This window comes from Nicotiana attenuata, chromosome 10 (genome assembly GCF_001879085.1).
Source record: "Nicotiana attenuata strain UT chromosome 10, NIATTr2, whole genome shotgun sequence".
NCBI lineage: Eukaryota > Viridiplantae > Streptophyta > Magnoliopsida > Solanales > Solanaceae > Nicotiana > Nicotiana attenuata.
Genome location: NC_031998.1, coordinates 42,297,277 through 42,317,961, shown reverse-complemented (window position 1 = coordinate 42,317,961; position 20,685 = coordinate 42,297,277).

The following is a 20,685-nucleotide window of genomic DNA, read 5'->3' as shown; positions in this document are numbered from 1 at the left end:
CCCTATCAACCTAACATCGTTAAGTGAGTCAAATGAAAATTTCTACTCATTGTGTATGTACACCCATAGTGAAGAGTTCTCATAAACATGGTCTTAACAAGATGTTGAATAACAAAACACTGTGTGTATCAACTCTTTGGACGAGACGCACTATTCGTGAATATACTCTATTATGAATTCTCTTATTTACATTCTTGTTGAATTAAGTTCTATAATTATGCCCTTGAATTGAGTTACAACTCTAGGACTGATACTTCCCACTTGTTTTTCCTAAATTCTCACCAAGGGACTATATCCGATGAATTTCTTACAGAATCTTTTATTTAAATATACAAAATCTATTCGCTTGAGCCTATACATGCACTGTCGTAAATTTTACCTATGCGGTGTCAAGTTCCATGCAAAGCATCCCAACATTGTGATCCTTCTCGAGCCACTGTTTTACTCAGTTATGTATATGGATTATATGTTTGAACAGTCAATCTACTCTCTTGCGAATATCATCATGAAAGCTTCTCACTGCCTAGTAACATAAGAGCATATCTTATCACCTATCACGTGAGTGCATGTCAATCGAAATGGTCACCGTGTGCATAAAGTCTCTCTGAAAATTTGGGGATCCTCACATCCCCGTCATAGGAAGATATTGTGTCTCCATAACTTTCGTGTCCACTTGGGACATTCCGCAGTAGGAAGCTCACCTTGTCCTAGTATTGTGGTTGCTCGTGGCATGGTCGTGTATTGCAGTTGGGAGCTAATATAGCAGAAAAATGTCCAGCTCGTAACAAATGTTTACTTTCTCTTTACACCTCCATAACATGTGTTCATTGTGTTCTTTAGTTGGTGAATCCATTGTGTTGTTATAAACATCAATACCACACAAGAGGGGGGGTGATTTGTGTGGTACCTAATTATCGCGTTAGAAGAACCTGGTTCTTCTAAGTGTTCTAACTATAGCAGTTTGCGGAATAATAAATACTGAAAGTAAAGTGCACAGAGATTTATACGTGGAAAACACCTGGCTCAAAAGGTGAAAAAACCACGACCTACTACTCAGTAGGATTTTCTCAAACTCCACTAAAATCGCTGAGCCAAAAACTGCATTTACAAAACTCTTTGTAAACCTAAGGATTAACTCTAATCCCAGTGTAGCACACAGCCTCAACTGTTGCGACACTTTCAAGTTAACTCTAACTTGAATACTCAGAGTACCTAATACAATTGCTTCTAAGAAAGCTGAAAGGTACAATATGAAAACCTACTACAATTGAACTAGACTTAGAATAAACACAATGATGAAACTGGTTCTTCTATCTTAGTTCATGTAGCTTCAGACGTGCACACTTCTATCTCGCATATGTTGCTTGCAAATCAGACTTGATCTTTTTGCTCTCAAATATGCTTAACTTCTGCTTATGTGCATACACCTGTAAAAGAGAACAATCGTTATATTTATAGAGTTAGTAATCAGAGTTTGATAAGAACTCGAATTGTGGATCCTTTGACAATTCGAGTCCAAGAACAACTCTAACTCCTAATACATATTCTTGATCCGGATGTAATTCTCTTTTCATAAGGAGACTTCAACTCCTTATCCTATATGCAATCTTTTCGATCAGTTCAGAAGATATTCATCAAGATATTGCTGCTTGATCTCAAGGACTTATCTTCTTCACGTGCATCTCATGTGTATGGGCCATAACAACTGTGTCTCCTTAGATGAACCTGGTCCTTCACTGAGTTCGTTTGTCATTCTTCAAAACTTCAACTGATCTTGGGCCAACACTCATTTAGAAGTAATACTTATTCAAATGGACAGCATTCCAGTTCGACGGCAATACCTTGCCATCCATGGTTTCCAACTCGTATGCTCCTTTTCCAGCGATGCCTCGAACCCTGTATGGGCCTTCCCAATTTGAACTTAATTTTTCTGCATTTGCCCGCTTTTGTTGACCGGAACACCTTTTTGAGGACGAAGTCCCCAATCTTGAAATACCTCTAATTGGCTTTCCTGTTATAATATCGTTCAATCATCTGTTTTCGAGCTGCCATTCGAATTAATATTGCTTCTATCCTTTCTTCTAACAAATCTAAATTTACCCGTAGCTCTTTCTTATTTGCTGCTTTAGTGGCATGCGTGTACCTCGTACTTGGTTCACCTATCTCCACTGGAATCAAAGCTTCTGCTCCGTATATAAGTGAAAATGGAGTCTCACCCATACTAATTTTTGTTGTTGTTCGGTAAGCCCATAGCACCCCTGGTAATATCTCTGGCCATTTGACTTTTGATTCTTCCAGTCTTTTCTTTCAGTTATTGATGATAACCTTATTTGTCGATTCAGCTTGTCCATTGTCCGCAGGTGATAAGGTACGAGAGTAATTCGTTTAATCTGCCAACTTTGGAAGAATTATGTGGTTTTCGCGCCTATGAATTGTGGTCCATTGTCACATACAATCTCCTTTGGAATTCCAAATCGGCACATAATATTTTGCCAAATGAAATTCCTAACTTCTTTTTCTCGCACCTGCTTCTACCCATTTGAGAAATAATCTGTTAAAACTAATAAAAACGGTACCTTTCCTTTAGCGTGAGGCAATGGCCCTACGATGTCCATGCCCCATTTCATGAATGGCCATGGTGAAATAACTAAATGCAACAGCTCTGCCGGTCGGTGCATGTTATTGGCATATCGTTGACATTTGCACATGGCTACAAAGTTTTTCTGCTTCTTCTTCCATTTTTGGCCAGTAATATCCTGCCCTTATTAATGTTTCCACCAACGATCTTCTCCCGACGTGATTGCCGCAGTTCCCCTCATGTACTTCTCTCATTACGTACTCCGTTTGTGATGGTCCGAGGCACCGTGTTAAAAGTCCACCAAACATTTTACGATACAAATTTTCACAAATTAAGCAGTACCAGGAAGCTTTCAGCCGTAGCAATTGTGATTTCTTCTTATCTTCAGGAAAGATACCATACTGCAAAAAGTTCACAAATTTATTTCTCCAATCCCAAGTTAAATTATTGGAATTTACCTCACTCTTGGTTTGATTGAGTGCTAAATGAAACAAATGTATCACAATGGCATTTTCTACATTTGTTACATCCGCGACAGATGGGAGATTTGCCAACATGTCTGCTTCTGCATTTTCCTCCCTAGGTATTTGCACGGCTTTCCATGTCTGAAATTGTCTAAGCAATTCTCGTACCTTTTCCAGGTATTGCTGTATTCGCGTCTCTCTTGCCATGCAAGTCCCCTGCATTTGATTAACCACCAGTTGCGAGTCACTTTTGATCACAATTTGTTCGATACCAAGTGTTCGTGCGAATTCCAAGCATACAATCACAACTTCATACTCTGCCTCATTGTTAGTGTGGGATAACATTTTATTGCTTGTCTTATGACTTCACCTGAGGGTGGAATTAAAACAATTCCTAAACCTGCTCCTTTAACATATTAGGAACGGTGAGTAAATAGGGTCCAAGTCCCCGGATTAGCTCCAGTAAACACCTGTAGTTCCTTCTCTGCCTCAGGAACTTATTTCGTGCTAAAATTCACTACAAAATCTGCTAACACCTACGATTTTATTGCAGTTCTAGGCTGATATATGATATCACACTCACTGAGTTCTATTGCCCATTTAGCTAATCTACCTGATAATTCCTGTTTATGCAGTATGTTTCTTAGGGGGGAAAGCAGTTATAACAGAAATATGATGACATTCAAAGTAAGGTCGTAACTTCCTAGATGCAACAATTAATGTAGCAAGCTTTTCTAGGTGCAGATACCGTGCCTCAACATCTAGTAAAAACTTACTAACATAATAAATTATAGATTGTTTACCTTTATCTTCTCGTACCAACAACGCACTTACCGCTACTTCTGACAGAACGAGGTAAATGAGCAATCTTTCACCGTCTTTTGGTTTGGCCAACAAACGCGGATTTGATAGATACGACTTTAGGTCCTTGAGAGCTTGTTGGCACTCGTCAGTCCATTCAAATTGATTTTGCTTTTTCAGAAATGAAAAGAATTTAAGACTTTTCTCTGATGACTTTGATATAAATCTTCCCAGAGCTGCTATCCTGCATGTTAATCTTTGCACTTCTTTCTTGCTCGTGAGTATATCTGGTATTTCCTCAATAGCTATGATCTATGCGGTATTCACTTCAATACCTCTGTTAGAAACAAGAAAACCTAAAAACTTACTTGAAGCCACGCCAAAAGAACATTATTTCGGGTTTAACTTCATATTATACTTGGGGAGAATCTCAAAGGTTTCTAGCAAGTGTTGAAAATGATCCCCCGCCTGTGTTGACTTGACCAACATATCGTCTAGGTGGACTTCCATGGCTTTTCCCAGATGTTCTTGAAATATTTTTGTCACCAATCTTTGATATGTGGCTCTAGCATTTTTCAAGTCAAATGGCATGACTTTGTAATAATAAGTCCCCCTGTCTGTGATAAACAAAGTTTTTTCTTCATCAGAGGGTCCATTTTTATTTGGTTATATCCTGAATATGCATAAAAAAAAAACTTAAAAGTTCATGAACTGTAGTAGAATCAATTAACTGATCTATATACGGTAAAGGAAATGAATCTTTAGGACAAGCCTTATTTAAATCAGCATAGTCTACGCAAACTCACCATTTTCCATTCTTTTTTAGAACCACAACGGTATTAGCTAACCAGTCAGGGTACTTTACCTCTCGTATTGAACCAATTTTTAAGAGCTTTTGTACCTCATCCTCGATCACTTGATTTTTGAAGGATCCTTACTTCCTTTTCTTCTGCTTGACAGGTGGGTATAATGGATCCTCATTCAACTTGTGAGTCATCACCTCCGGTGGTATACCTGTCATATCTGAGTGCGACCAAGAAAAGCAATCTGCGTTAGCACGTAAAAATTCAATTCACTTACCTTTCATTTTTGGGCTCAAATTTGCTCCGATGTAAAATTTTCTGTCTATCCACTAGACAAATAATATTATAGCTTCGAGCTCCTCGATAGTTGTTTTAATGTTCTCATTTTCCTCTAGCTCTTGAATGACATTGGGTCTCGAGTCGACATCAGTCTGTCCTTACGTGTCTTCATTTGAGGTTTTCGCAGCAGTGTCCTCAACTGAATTCTGTAATTGCTATTTTGCATATGCATCATTGGCTACCGTGCTCGCGATCACCACTGAGTTGATACTTTGTGAAGCTTGTTGATCTCCATGAATTCGACGGATTCCCTACTATGAAGGAAATTTGATAACTTGATGCAATGTGGATGGGACAACGTCCATATCATGAATACATGGTCTTCCCAGAATTATATTATAGGCCATGTCCGCATCTATCACCTGGAACTTTGTATCCTTGACGACCCCTTTTGCAAATGTGGTAAGTACAACTTCCCCTTTCGTAACAACACTTGAATTATCAAACCCAGACAAGCACCGTGCTTTTGGTATGACCTTATCATTAGCTTGCATTTCATTCACCACCCTAAGTAAAATGATGTTCACTAAGCTACCTGGATCGACCAAAACTCATTTTACATTATTTTCATGTACAAACAATGATATTACCAGTACATCGTTGTGAGGAATCATCAAGCCGTCCGCGTCTTCATCATCGAATGTTATACCGTCACCATCATAGACTTGCCGAACTCGCTTTTCGTGAGTGATAGTGACTTTTGATGTCTTTTTCGCGGCTGTATATGTTACTCTATTAACCTCATCTCCTCCAGTTATAATGTTGACTGTTCTTTTTGGTGATGGAGGTTTTGGAGGTTCCTGTTTGTTCTTCATGTATGATTGTCTCCCTTTCTTACTAAACAGATCAGTAAGATAGTGCTGCTTCAATAAATGTTCGACCTCTCCTTGAAAAATCCTATAATCTGCTATTTTATGGCCATGATCATTATGAAACTCTCACTAGAAATCTTTTGTTCGGATTTGATCTCATTTCTTTTGGCCGACGCACCTTATCCCTCATACCTCTTAAAACAACCATTCATTCGGAGGTGTTGATGTTGAAGTTTTAATCCCCTATTCTTGCTTGCGTATTGGAATCATTGCTGTGGGCATCCCGCTCATTTTTGAACTTGGATGAAGAACTCATATCTTTTTGTCTTGATCTTGAATCAAATCGTGCATTCTCCTGTTTAGATAGAGAGTCTCGCCCTGCAGGTCCCATGTACGGCTCGTGTAACGGCCCGACCGATTGTTTTGAGCCCTAGCGTGTAGTTCAGCAGTTTGAGGCCATGAGCAGCTCCATTTTAGGTATTACGAATTGTACGCGTGGTCGGAATTGAATTTCGGGAAGTTCGGGGTTGATTCGGAAGGAGAATTTTCATTTCGAAAGCTTTAAGTTGAAAAAATCAACTAGGATTGGATTTTTGAGTAAACGACCTCGGAATTGGGATTCGAAGGCTCCAACAGGTTCGAATGATGATTTAGGACTTGGGCGTACGCCCGGATTGGGTTTTGGATGACCCGGGAGCGTTTTGGCGCCTATTTTGGAAGAAATTTTATAAGTTTGGGTTGAAGTGCATTTCAGTGTTATCGACGTCCATTTGGGAATTCGAGTCTGGGAGTAGCTCCGTATGGTGATTATGGTGTTGGGAGCGCGATCGGAAGTAAATTCAGAGATCTGTGGGTCATTTTGGAGTCATTTGGCTAAAGATAGAAATTTGAAGGTTTTTGAGAAGTTTGACCAGAGGTGGACTTTTTGATATCGGGGTCGAAATCCGATTCCGGAAGTTGGAGTAGATCCGTAAAGTCGAATATGACTTGTGTGCAAAATTTGAAGTCAATCGGACGTGATTTGATTGGTTTAAACATCGAAAGTAGAAGTTTGAAATTCTAAAGTTCATAAAGCTTGGATTGGAGGTCGACTCGTGGTTTTAGCGTTGTTTGATATGATTTGAGGCCTCGAGAAAGTTCGTAATGTGTTTTGGGACTGGTTGGTATGATTGGTTGGGGTCCCGGGGGCCTCGGGTGGATTCCGAGTGGTTAACTGATCAAAAATGGAATTTTTGAAAGGCTGAAGTTGCTGGTTGCTGGTATAACCGCACCTGCGAGACTTGGGCCGCAGGTGCGGAGCCGCAGAAGCGGCCCTGTGGTAGCAGATGCGGTATTGGCGGGGGAGAGCTGGGACCGCAGATGCGGTCATCTCGCCGCGAAGCGGGACCGCACCTGTGGGTGCTGAGGCCCAAAAGCGGAAAGGGCAGCCTGGAGAGAAACCGCAGGAGCGGTACAGGGACCGCACCTGCGGAACCGCAGAAGTGGTCGTGTGACCGCAGGTGCGGAAGTGCTGGAGGCAGAAGGTTCTTTTAAAATCGGAGGTTGGTATTTTCCCCCATTTTTCATTGGGTGTGGACGATTTTGGAGAGCTTCAAGTGGGGTTTTTTTATCATCAACGACAAAGTAAGCTAATCCCACTTATCTTGAGTTAAATATATCGATTATGTATGGATTTTAGCATGTAAATTGGTAGAAGTTTGGGGGTTTGAGGAAAACCTAGAAAATTGATATTCTTGGAATTTGGCCACGATTTTGGGTATGAAATTGAGAGTAAACTATATATTTGAGTTCGTGAGGCTATGGGTAAACTTATTCTTCGAAAATTTTGGAAATCCGGGCACATGGGCCCGAGGGCGTTTTTTTCAACTTTTCGACCGGGGTTAGAAATTGTTATAAATTAGATTGTAATGAGTAACTGAGCATATATTAATGGATTTGCGTAATTATTGGCTAGCTTTGGAGCATTTAGCATCGATTCGAGTCTTCGGAAGGGCGTGGAATGCCGGTTATGGATCTTCGGAGCGAGGTGAGTCTCCTTTCTAACTTTGTAAGAGGGAATTGTCCCATAGGTGGAATAATTGGTTATGTGCTCCTATTTGTGGGGGCCACGTACGCACGAGGTGACGAGAGTCTGTGCGTAGATACTAATATGTGTAAGTCCGGGTAGTCTAGGACCCAAAAAGCATGCTATACTTGGAATATCTGTGATCTTGTTGACAGTTGATTTTCTTAAATCTTATCGAATTGTTAAATGAATTTCTAAGAGGATTAAACTTCATTTTCTTAAATCATTAAAAGAGAATTGGCTTTTATTCTGATAAATGTTCCCCGATAAATTCTTAATTTGCTGTTTGAGCATGTATTTCTATGTGTACCTGCGTCGCATGTATGATTTGCGAGCAGGGTGATTGTTTAGTTAAATTTGACCGCGTCGCATGTGTGATTCGCGAGCGAGGTAATAGATGCATCTATGGTTCGTGCCGCTCGACCCTCGGCAGTGCACAGTTTACATTTCTGTTCGATCGGGCCGTACGACCTCGGCATGAATTGCGCATGCTTGTATTGCTTCCCTTGAGATTTATTGGCTCTCCCGACTTGAGATAATTGTTAATTAATGGATTATGAATCCGGAGACTTTAAATAAAAAGGAACTTTCACTTGTTTAGTGACTCATTTGAATTTTACTGTTGTTCTTAATAAATCCGTGTCTCATCGCATTAATAATATTATTACTGGACCTTTAGTAAGTGTCGAAGTTGCCATCTCGTCTCTACTTCTTCGAGATTAGGCGGGATACTTACTGAGCACACGTTGTTTTCGTACTCATACTACACTTGCTGTGCATTTTGTTGCACAGGTACAGGTACTTCTACTGGCCTATTGGGCGTAGCAGCACGGACGACCCGGAGACTAAGCGAGTTGTATTTCCTCGAGGCGACCCGCATCTAGTGTAGTCTCTCTTAGAGTTTTATTTACTTTCTGTCCAATTTGTGTTCCGGACAGCTGTTGTACTTTATTCAATTTCTTAGAAATTGCTCATGCACTTGTGACACCAGGTTTTGGGATGGTTATAAAGTACTTTGTATCAATCGCTTATCATTTAATTTGATTTGAGACAATTATCTTTTTAAATTGATAAATTTGAAGGAAAATCATAGATTTCAAGAGTATTAAAACGAGAATTTAATTAAGTATTTGGTTGGCTTGCCTGATAGTGGTGTCCGGCGCCATCACGACCCTTAGTGGATTTTGGGTCATGACAGCTCGTACCTGTTTTTGCTGGACCTCTTTTCGAATTCTTAACGTCTCAAACATGGTCTTTCATTGGCCCTTGGCTGTGCGACCGTATCTTTTTCTATCCGCAGCTTCATATTGTACCTATTGTACACATCGTTCTAAGTTGTTGCGGGAAATTCTCGCAAACTTTCTTTCAACCTCCTCGTGGCTTCTAAACTTTTCTCGTTCAAGTTTCTCGCAAATGCCATAGCCGCCCAGGTATCAGGTACCCGAGGCAACATCAGCCTCTCCTGCTAGAATCTATCTACGAAATCCCTAAGCAATTCTGTACTCCCTTGTTTAACCTTAAAGATGTCTTCTATCCTTTTTTCAACTTTTTGAGCTCCCGAATGTGCTTTTATAAATGAATCCACAAGCTCAGCAAAAGAATCAATAGAATTTTCAGGTAAAAGAGAATACCATGTTAACGCTCTTTTTGTGAGTGTTTCACCAAACTTTTTAACCAAAAGTGACTCGATTTCCTGCTTGGTTAAATCATATCCTTTCACGCCGATAGTGAACGTAGTTACGTGATCTCGAGAGTCAGTTGTTCCATCATATTTGGGAATATCAGACATTTTAAACTTTTTGGGAATCGGTAAAGGTGTTGCACTTGGCTTCCAGGGTTCTTGTGAATACTTGTCAATATCCACACATTTGATCACGGGAGGCACGCCAGGTATTTGCTCTATACGATCGTTTTGCTCCTTCAACTGTTTCAGCAAAGTTAGCACTAAACTTTGTAAATTAGAATTATTTGGTAAACCTGACCCTCCATCACGAGATTCATTGGGAATTTCTCCACTTCCAGAATTATCAAGCCCTAAACGCAGGTTCTTCAAAGTTGTTGTATTAATTGGGGAGGAGTTTGCGCCGCATTGGGTAATCCTCTGGAAAAATCCTATAGTGCACTGTTCATGTGTTCCGCAATCAATTGCTTTAGAGCATCCTGCTCCACGGTTTGGTCGTCTCCCTGCTGATCATCATCGCACGAAGCAGACATTTCAGGTGAACTTCCACGGGATTATTGAGGGAGCCTGTAGGTGTGTGGTGTGGTGGAGTTTTACTTTGCTGGTTCAGCTGGTTTTTGTCGTTAACGGTGGACATACTTGGTTGTTAAAAAATAGAGTTTGGAAAGTGAACAGATTATCAGATTTCCGATAACGGAACCACTTTGTTTAACCCAAAAAAGATTTCTCGGTCAAAGTCAATATCTAAAAGAAATCGGGTTACTGATAACCAAGATTTACTTCACTTTCCCAACAATTTGAAGAATAAATCAAGGAATGGAAATAATTGACAAAAAAATATGAACTAGATTGGTAATCACTCCTAAAATTACGATTTAGAACTTTGAGAATAAAGTAAAGAATGATTGCATAAATTTTAATAATTGTCTGATGATATTACAAATGAGATTTCAGTCCTTATATAGGAGCATCCAATTATAACGGTTCCCTTACTTAATTCAGGCTCACTAATGGTATGAATTGCCTTGATTGCCTGTTACCATATACAACTGTAACGAAAATATTTATGGCTAAAGACTTCTTGTAACTGTACCGATTTCCCTTCCTTTTTTGTGACAGGTTCGTGTATCTTCCCTTCTTTACAACCTTTATTCATTTAGTTCTTATTTCCCCTTTTACAACTGTCAGGCCCGACTTTTTTCTCAGTATAACTCCGTGGGTGTTTCTCCTGTACCTTTTCCACATTCTTTAACTCATCTTATTAAGAATGCCCACTTGTCACTATATCGATGTTCCACGTACCATGCCCTGTCACCTTATTGATAGTCCACGTGTCATGTCTTTTTTCCACCACTACACTAGCGACTCACTCTCCGCTATTTTTTTCAGACCGCTGTTGACGCAAGCAAGAATTTCGTTGATTAGAGTACACGAGTTGATAGTTCGTGGTGAGCCCCTCACTTGTTTGCGTGGGCGAAGAGTTTATTTATTGTTATCACATTTTCTTTGAACTCTTAGAGTCGCTCTATAGTTATTCTTTTAGTGTCATGAGTATTCTTTCGTTTTTATAGGCTTATGATGAGTATTGCACTTTCTTATCGAATTTGGAGATAAATTAATATTTCTGGCTGTTAGTAGGTGAATTATTAATAGTTGAGACTTGTTGTGGTAATTGATAAAGCTATTGTTGGTTGGATTGATATTAGGATGTTTGGTTGTTGGTTTTGAGGCAGATTTTTTTTTTTGGATAGTCAAAAAACAAGAAAAATCCTGTCCGTTTTTCTGTAACATATCGATGAGGCTTACTTAGGGGCACTTGCTCCTAAGTGCCGATCATGATCCTAAATTGGGTCGTGACATTATATCTTCTTTTTCCTCCGCAACACATATTTATTTTTTTAGAAAGTAAAATGCAATAAATTATACTCGGTATATTCACACCAGACTAGCTATCCTATCAGAAATAATTCTTATATTACAATCTCTAAATTATTAATTTTTACATTGCCAATTCAAAAATAATAATTAAGGGAGGGTTGCAGGTTTTAAAAAAGAAAAATTACCAGCTATGTCCATTTATAGGTAGCTCATTACAAAAATTGGCCAGTTGATAAAATATTACTAATATTAGCCAAATTAGCCAATTAGCTATTTGTAGCAAAACAATATCAAATGTTTACTTTGTTTTGAGTGGGTGTTATTAGAATAGATGGGCACAACTTAAGGAGCTTGAATATCAGTTTTGGGATGATTTGGTGAAGCTTTGAGGTGGTTTGAATTGAAAATTCCGTAAAAACTGAACATGAAAAATATGATATGTGTATCACATTGTGTATCATTTGTGTATCACATATGTATCATATTTGTATCTATTGTGTATCACATGTATATCCATGTATACCTGTGTGTGAGATACATGCGTGATACACGTTTGATACATGTGTGGCAGAAGACTTTTTTGAACTCGATTTAATTACGAATTTTGATACAAAACCAATCCAAATAACCTTCAATCCTCCTCAAATTTTGTATATTGACTTATCTATATATTTTCAATGAATTTCAACTATACCCATTGAAAAAGTTCCTTTTTTGTTTAGATTTTTGGAATATTGTATATTTTTTGTATTTCATCACCTTATTTGCTACCGCATCCATAAAATTTCCTTTCGGTCTTGTATCTAGTGTTGCTAATCACGCTTAAAAATATGGAAGGTGATTTTTGCATGTGATCTTTGAGAGAAAGAACCCTATTATTTGGTTTTTCAATTTTTGTTGGCTAGTTTTGGTAAGTCTATGATTAATGGCTAGAGGTTGGTAAGTTGAGATTTGTTTGGGACATTTGTGTAAGTTTCCCTTTTAAAAAAAAGAAAGATTAAGAGGATTATTTATGTGTTTAGTTGTTCACTTGTACTTTTCGAATTGCATGTTGTACTCTTTACAATAAAGATGCGCAATGTAACGGGGCGGAAGTCCATATGCTGGCCCTCCTAAACTCAAAGTCATTTATAGCCTGTCTTCTCCAAAGTTAAAAGTATTTTTTTTCAACCAAAAAAATACTTTTTTTTTCATAGTTAAAGTGTTTGGTCAAGCTTTTAGAAGAAGAAAATATATTTTTAAGTAGAAGCAGAAGCAGTTTTGGAGAAGTACAAAAAAATAGTTTCTCTCCAAAAGTAATTTTTTGCAAAGTACATTTGAGAAAAATAAACTTGGAGACAGTTTTTTAAAGCTTGACAAACATTAATTACTATTCAGAAGTGCTTGTTAAATTAATTAGTCAAATATAAACTGTCTCTCACCAAAGGTACTTTTGAGAAAAAAATACTTTTTAAAATAAGCTTATTATTCTGAGTTACGACTTGGTCAAACAGGCTTATTATTCTGAGTCTTCTATTTGTCTTATTCTATCTCTCTGTTTTATTAAGTGAAAGAATTTAAGAAAGAAAAAAGAGAAATCAAGGGAGGGTTGCTAGGTAATTTTAAAAAAAAAAAAGATTAAGAGGATTATTTATGTGTTTTTAGTGGCTCACTTGTACTTTTCGTATCGCATGTTGTACTCTTTACAATAAAGATTTCGCAATGTAACGGGGCAGAAAAGTATATATTCTAGCGAGCCAATTACTCAAATGGTCACTCAACTACCAAATTATCTCCTAAAGTCACTTTTCTTTCGTTTGTAACAACAAAGTCACTAAACTATGCCTATTACACTCAGAAGGTCACTCAACTAGATTTTTCAAATTTTGGACTTCCAAATACCTATTTTACTCTCTAAACTATAAATATTTATCTTCTTTTTATTTTTTTAAACTTTTTAGTATTAACAATAAAAATTCAAAATTTTTATTTACACAGTTCAGAATGAAAGAAAATAAAGGTTGTAAAATATATATTCCATGCACGTAATATAAAAATAATTATTTAATTAAAGGTATTTTTATAATATACATTATATATTCTTGAAATTATGCTCAATTATATTATTATGTTTCAACCAACTTTCCGACGACACAAAGTTATGTCACCGGAAAGCAGGGGGACTATCTGTATAGGGTAAAATAAGCTATGTTAAGTCGTGCATGGAATATATATAATATAATTGAGCATAAATTTCAAGAATATATCATGTATATTATAAAATATCTTTATTTAAATAATTATTTTTAATGGACTCTATTCTGGCCCTCCCAAACTCAAACTCATTTATTCTGAGCCTTCTATTTGTCTCATTCATCTCTCTGTTTTATTAAACTAGTATCTATGAACGTGCGTTGCACGTTAATAATGGCACGTGATGGTTTAAATATTTATTTATATGAAGGAATAGTAAAATTTAATTAATGAAAGAAATTTTATATATAATAATAAAATAATCATCTAAATGCTGAAAAATATTATTAAGGAATTCACTTTTAATATTAATTAATAATGTAATTAACCATATTAATATTAAAGTGAACCGGAGGGAGTATAGTTTAAAAGTATTTAATATGATGGTATCTTACTGAACACTTCTTTGTGGACGAAATTTTTGTGTGTGTATGTTTCCTCCTAATGATTTAGTTGCTCTGCCTTAACCAGAACTCTGGTTGTCGATCTTGATATCCCTCTTGAAAGTGTAACATACAATTGTTCGTGCAAGAAACATACTGCGGTAAATATAGTTCAATATTTAGGATGTTTGTCCTTGTACTTTATTTATTATATTTGTAAAACATAAACATACTAAAATTAATTTCACACAAATTTAAAAAGATATTCCTTAGATCCGGAAGACCAAAGTTGAATTCAGGGATAAGAATATACTTAGAAGCACATTGACCAATATCATAAATTTTTCATGTATGACGTTATTGTCAAAAATTCTATATACCATCTGTGTGTTATTACAAAAGTTATTCAGCTTATCTAAGTTTTTCAGTAGCATGACAGACATATTTTCAAAATCAACCTATATATAATGGAAGATCAATTTTAACTTAGTCTATTATATATACAATGGCACTAACATACGTAAGAAATAATAAACTTGGCAACAAACATGTATGGTAGAAGGTCATTTGACATTAAAGTATTTAAGTATTGGTAGTAATTATTGGTATTATTTTCTGTTGAGTAAAAAACTGAAAAATATTTTGTTTTTACTATAAATTTTTGCAACCAACCTTTTATTTAGTTGATCAACATATTCATTTCTGCTAGCTAACGTTGCTTTTTAATTCTAGCATGCGATTTGCACAAATTGTGTTTTGATCTATTGATAGAAATATAATTATCTTATTAATGCAATACTATTATCATTGGGGTTGAAAACCAAGTATTCAGGAAGAACCAAATCATCTTTTATTGGATGCTCTTCTTCGTTTATGACACGAAGCAAGAAGACACTGAATACCGAATCTGTTCTTACTTTATATTTCTTGTCAGTTGAATCTTTTTCATTTGTGGCCAGAAGTATAACTTTGGCAAGCTAGCTTTTACAGTCTCCGCCTTTGTCGATTTTGGAACTACTGGTAGTACTTGACAGAAATCACCTCCCAAACCATTAATTTTCACCAAATGCTTCATTAATATCCCATATATCTCTAGAACTCCAGACAATTGTTTCGATCCTTTGACACTTAGCCATAAATGCTTCATCCCATATCATCAATTTTACTTACCTAATAAATTTAGCATCATTGATCTGCTTTGATATATTTGTGATGGTTATTTAATTTATTTGAAGAGTTATATCAAATCTACAGTGGGTGACCTCACAATAAAATCTTTGTTGGTACGCCCCTTGCTATTATTGCAAACATTATCATGTCTCTTGATATGATATTTGCAAGTAATGCATGATATAGAAATATTATTTTAATTCCGTTTGAGGCATCTATAAAGAATAATCTCGCTATACCAGAGCCGACTCTTTATACTATTGTCTTGAAAGCTTGTTCTTGTTTAGGATTTAGCTTTGATTGTACTTCCTCAGATACTTGTATAGCATTTTAATTCTTAGTTATACTAACCTTTTTACTTTGTGTTCAAGTTTTTTAAATCTCTAACGCTCTTTTTATGAAATAAAATTGTGTATCCCAAGATTTTTTTTAAAACTTGAATAAGAATTTTACTCATATGATGAATTCAAAAAATAATTGAATCGGATTCTCTTGCTAAATAATTAATTAAAAGATCTAATTATTTAATTTTAACATAAAAAATAATTTGTTCTATGTTGATTCAGATCTTAATTTTAGTTCATCTCTTATTTTGAATATTTAATCTTAATTATAATTTATCCATCATAAATTTTTATTTTGAAAAAGTAAAAGATTGATATGATATTTCACTTTTGATCTTTATGTTTGTAGAATCATTAGTGATATTGACTCTTACCAACTTTTTTTTTCTCTTTTTCACACATTTATATTCTTAAATTTTCTTAGTTATTGTTTAATAATTGGGTATTTTTCAGTATTACACGAAAATTTGATTAAAAAAAAATATTTTGAGTAGGAAAATAGTTCAAATATAATATAAAAATATATTATCGTGGGGATACGTTTTTCCTCAATTTCAACTCTTTATGCAGTTCATTTAATATTATTTTTATTTTTTCTTGGTACTGGACATTATGAAGTGGTAATGTATTGCCAATACTGAGGGTTCTAATGAAATTGATATTATTAAACCTTCCTATATATTTTTAATAAAAATTTAATAGACAAAATTTTATTAATTTTAAAATTTTTAATATTAAAAATTAGCATGGATAATATTGTAGTCCAAAAAATAGGTTATTGCAGTTATGCCCTTTCCCTATGAGTTCTTTCATTTAATCTTTTAAAGCTATTTTGGTCTATTAATATTATATTAGTGGTATTGACTCTTACCAACCTTTTTCTTTCTTTTCTCACACGTTTATATTCTTAAAAAAAAATTAGTTGTTCTTTAACAATTTGGTATATTTTTATATAGTATACAAAAAATTAATAATTAAAAATTTATTATTTGAGTAGGAAAGCAGTTCAAATATAACATAATAGTATATTATTGATAATAGGTGAATTAGACTATAATTAGACCCTAAAAAACCATATTTTTGTATAGCTTTATGGTAAAAAGCGATAACCCAAATGCTCTGATTAGTGCTTTTCATGCTTTGCAGGCTATATCCAATGAAAGAAGTTGGTGGAGCACTTTTGGGATCAATTACGGAGAAAAGGAGGCCAATCATACAATACCCACAAATTGCACCAAGCGAAGGGACAAAACCAGAGCTGAACCTGGCCTGCCGCGGTTAGACCGTAACCGCGGCAGGACCGCGGCAGAACATTACCAAAGATTCAGAGGACCATTCTGGCCGCGGTCCTGGCGTAACCGCAGTGGGACCGCGGCAGAACGCGGAAAAGTCAGGGACTAAAGTGTCAAGTCGGGAAAACTTGGTGTAAAACCCTTATAAGAAGTAGAAATTCGGCCACATTAGGGCAGACTTGTTTTGGAGAATACTTTTGCAAGATACACAAGTGTGAGAGATCACCCAAAAACATCATAGTTCTTTATCTCTTCTTTTTCTTGCTATTTTTCGATTATGAATATTTTCGTAGTTTATCCTTACATTGTTATGAGTAGCTAAATACTTTAGTATAAGGTTTTGATGGGACCTATTGAAGGATGAACTTCTTGATTATGTTAATATAGTTTGCCAGTTAATCTTTATTTGTTCAACTACGTGTTCGTTGTAGTTAATTGACAGGATCCTCAATTAGCTGTGCATAACTCGGAAGAGAGTGCATATTTAGGTAATTGTTGAACAATACCACTCCCAAAGTATAAGAGGGATCTATAACCGCGGGTTTAAAGGCGGGATTAGGGATAACGAAGCCTTGGGTGCAATCTAAAGTGAGCTATAATAAACAAAGTCAGCTAGCGTATCTCGGGAGAGTGCGTCTAGTAAATTATCGCGATTACTCGGGAGAGATTTACGGTAAAAAGAGTGCTCATGATTGATAAAGATGGTTTGGTGAATCTATATGAAACATAACCGGAAGGGATTCCATCAATAGGGGAAATCACTACCTTAGAACCTTCTCATTATTGTTTACAACCCAAGCATATTTAGTTTACAACTGTTTATTTACTTTCAGTCTTAGTCATTAGAAATACCATCAACTATTGTTTACAACGTTTGGGGAAGTTGATTATAAAGAATTTAATAAATCCAACAAAAGTAATTGATAGGTTAATTCTCTGTGGATTCGACTCTGGGCTTAAATACTCAGGTTATATTTGCAACGTCCGCGTGTCCTTTTATAAGGCATAGTTGGGCGAGATCAATTATCGTGGGGATTTTCTTCTCAATTTCAACGCTTTATGCAGTTCGTTTAGAATTTCTTTGACCTTTTCTTGGTATTGAATATTATAGATTGGTAATGTATTACCAATATTGAGGATTCTTATGAAATTAATTTTATTAAGCCTTCCAAATCAATGTAGAAAAAGGAGAGCGTATATTATATTATATTATATTATATATTATTATATTATATTTATTATTATTATTATTATTGTAAAAGTATGAATACAATATTGGTAGACTAAAATAGACCTAAATATTAAATTAAAACACTTTATGGGAAGGGATATAACTGTAATAACCTATTTTTGGACTATAACCTTTTATGTTAAACTTTTTTAATATTTAAGATTTTAAAATTAATAAAACTTTGTCTATTAAATTTTTATTAATAATATGTACGAATATTTAATAAAATTAATTTCATAAGAATCATCTATATTGGTAATATATAACTATTCTTGTAAAAAGGGAAAAAAGTAGATTCAGTGATTAGATATTTTAACTTGGACTTCACATGACTTTTTAGTCTTTGTTCTAAAACAAACCTGAACAAATATAAAACAAATCATGGATAAAATATACGGACAAAACAAACTAAAAAGTGAATTAATTTTGATGACAACTGTACCCTGGAGTTATTTGACTTTTAAGATGAATCTGTTTAGTTTACGATTTTTGTGTATTGTATTGAAGAAATAATTTAATTTTTACCACAATAGGTTAGAGGATAGTAATTGATTGGTATTACAATTCTATGCAATTTCATATTAGGAACAGGTTTCAAAGTTACAATTTTGTCCAACACGTACTCAAAGTCCATTAGAAAATTCTGTACGAAAAAAAAATGAGATTCTTACATTCCTATGCCACATAGGAAACCTTATTACCCTCAATATTTAAGGTTTGACTTAATTACACTTAGTATACCAAATTATTACTTTTATACCATAATTAATTAAGGGTATAATTAATTGTACATTTTTTACTCCTTAATTAAAGGAATCTGCACGTTTCTTTCTCCTAACCCCTCAGTCCCACCCACGTTTTACCTATACCCACGTTCTTTTTACCATTTTTCATCTTCTGAAACCAAATTCTATCTCTAAATTCACAGAAAATTGAAAAAACCCTTCAACAAAGTTGGTTCCCCATTTTATTCCAGTTGAATTTCATCAATGAATAACAACAAAGTTCATCAAAATTGAAGTCAAATCTTCAAAGTTCATACACACATTTACCTTCAGCTTCAAATTTTCTCAATGAAGAAGAACAAACCTTCAAAGAGACAAGAGAGCAGCAATTCCACCATTGACAACCATTAAAAAGCTTTGAATTCAAATTTGGATTTTCAAAAATCATTATTTATTTTGATAGGGTGTTGTTGAAAATAATTGAGAATATGTTTTGGAGTTTATATCTCAATTTTGAGGGGTTTTGGTGAAGATTAGACTTGGTTTTGACTGAAATTCAGATTGAAACTCGAAGAAGAAGAAGAAGAAGAAGAAGAAGAAGAAGAAGAAGAAGAAGAAGAAGAAGACATATTGCAGAAATTGTAGATAAATTGTAGATAAATTATAGATAAACTGTAGAAAAATTGTAGATAAATTGTAAGCTGTTTTTTGCAGAAGATTTTGTAGAAGTTTTAGTCGTTTTGGATTTGTGAAAACAGAAAACAATGCATCTACAATCAGAATACAAATAATCTACAATTTATCTACAAGATATCTACAAATTGGATACATTGAATTTTAATATCACAATTCTCATTTCAATTGTAGCATAATTGGCATTTTCGACATAATTGCGTTTTTTATGAAGATTTGTAGAAGTTTTAGTCTTCCCAACCTACAATTTATCTACAATTCTACAATTTATCTACAATTTCTGGAAATATGTCTTCTTCCTTTTCTTCTTCTTCGAGTTTCAATCTGAAATTCAGTCAAAACCAAGTCTAATCTTCACCAATACCCCTCAAAATTGAGATATAAACTCCAAACCATATTCCCGATTATTTTCAACAACACCTAATCCAAACAAATAATGATTTTTGAAAACCCAAATTTGAATTCAAAGCTTTCAATCTTTTTAATGGCTATCAATGGTGGAAAATATCTGGAAGAATATTTACTTCCATAATTGTAGCGCGCCTAAATAGGAATATCTGGAAGAATATGATTTGATCTGATTTACGCCAAATCTTTTTAGAATATTCTGTTCCTCAATTTTAGCTCGACAAATTAGGAAGATTCAGCTACTATTAATTAGTATTTAATGATTGGTATAATAACTGTAGAAAAAATGTGGACATGGCGGGTAAATTAGAAACTATGCACATTTTTGGTAATAAGGTTTCATATTTGGTATAGGAAAGAAAAAATCTCAAAAAAATTATAGTTAATACTTTAAGGTCAACATATAAAATTAGGACAAAAAAGAAGTTGGATTAGGACTAAGCTTCTTTGTTGCCGTGTCTTATTTTTCTCTACCATTGGTAAGTTTTCACGCCAAAATATCGATGGCACTCGGATCATAAATAAATGTGTAACTACAAAAAGAAGTACATATAATGGTGAGAGAAATAGAAAATTGATATTTGTGTAGTTCAACTAAAGGGTCTAAGGACTAAGATAAATATTAAGTATACATTCAAATTATTATAAGGCTATGTTTTTTCTTTTTCATGTGCATGGTGCACTGACCGACTTTATGTATTCCAAAAACAAATTATTATTCAAAATAAATAATATTAATATCAGATAAAATTTCAACCACTATTAATTAAATTGGGAGTTTAGCTT